The following is a 1134-nucleotide window of genomic DNA, read 5'->3' on the forward strand; positions in this document are numbered from 1 at the left end:
GTTGCCACGCCGCTCTTCCCCAGCAGCCGGCCGAGAAGCAGGGCAGAGCTCAAGATCGCCGCGAGGCGGGGAAGCGCCGTGTAGACGGACGGGGCTGCGGGCGGCGGACAGCCTCTGCCCTCGCGAGCCCGCGAGCCCGAGCCGAAGCGCAAGCCCGAAGCCGACTCCGAGCCCGATCCGCCCCGGCCGCGGAGCCGAGCGTCGCAGGAGGCGAGGCAGCTCCCGCCTGCCCGCCTTTGCGGGGGCCCCGGACGGGGCCCGCCCGGGGAGAAAAACGCTGGAGGCGAGCGCGAGCTCGTCGCTCTGCTCCCTCCCGCGCCATCTAGCTGCCCGCCGGCCGGGACACGGGCTCGGCGGGAGCCTGAAGACCAGCCGGCTTGAAGCTCCGTGCCCGGAATAATGCGTCCCCCTCTCGCCTACGTGTGGCGCCGGCTTCCCGCCGAGCGGAGCGGAGCGGAGCGGCCGGCGACGAGCTAGGAGGATTGCCCCTCCCGCCGCCCCCCCGCCCGACGGCTCGGCGGGGCTGCGGCGCGACGGGCGGGGGAGAGGGGGGGAGAGGAGCCGGCGCCGCTCGAGAAGCCGAGAGCGCGGCCGCGCGCGGCCCCTGGCTGCATCGGGCTGCCGCTCGCTCTGCCGTCAGGGGCTCTGGCTCGCCTGCGAGCCACCCGTGCGACTCTGCGTGGCTGGGCGTGTGTCACTGCACTCAGCGATCCGTGCGAAACGAGGCGAAGCGAAGGCGCGCAACGGAAAGGCGGAGCGCCGCCAGCCAAAGCCAGGCCAAGCGGCGCCGGCAAAAGCAAAGCGAAGCGGAGGAGGAACGGCAAAGCGGAGCGAGGCGGAGCAGACGAAGGAAAAGCAAACGAGTGCCACGAACGCGACGCCAAACAAAACTCAGCGCTTCCACGAAAAGCAAAGCGAAGCAGGGCCGGCAAAAGCAAAGCAAAGGGGAGCAACTGGCGGCCGGTCTGCCGCGGGCTCCGAGTGGCTCTGGCGGCGGGTAGACGTGGCGGCCGGAGTCTGAGAGCGAACGCTTTCTCCGCACGCTTTGTACGACCTCTCGTCTCCCCGCCGCCAAGCGGGACCCGTGCTTTCTTGTTGCTGCTGCTGCTGCTGCTGCTTGTGTTTGTTTTTCTT

This window comes from Aythya marila (assembly GCF_965140915.1).
Source record: "Aythya marila genome assembly, contig: HAP1_HAP1_SCAFFOLD_182, whole genome shotgun sequence".
Lineage (NCBI taxonomy): Eukaryota > Metazoa > Chordata > Aves > Anseriformes > Anatidae > Aythya > Aythya marila.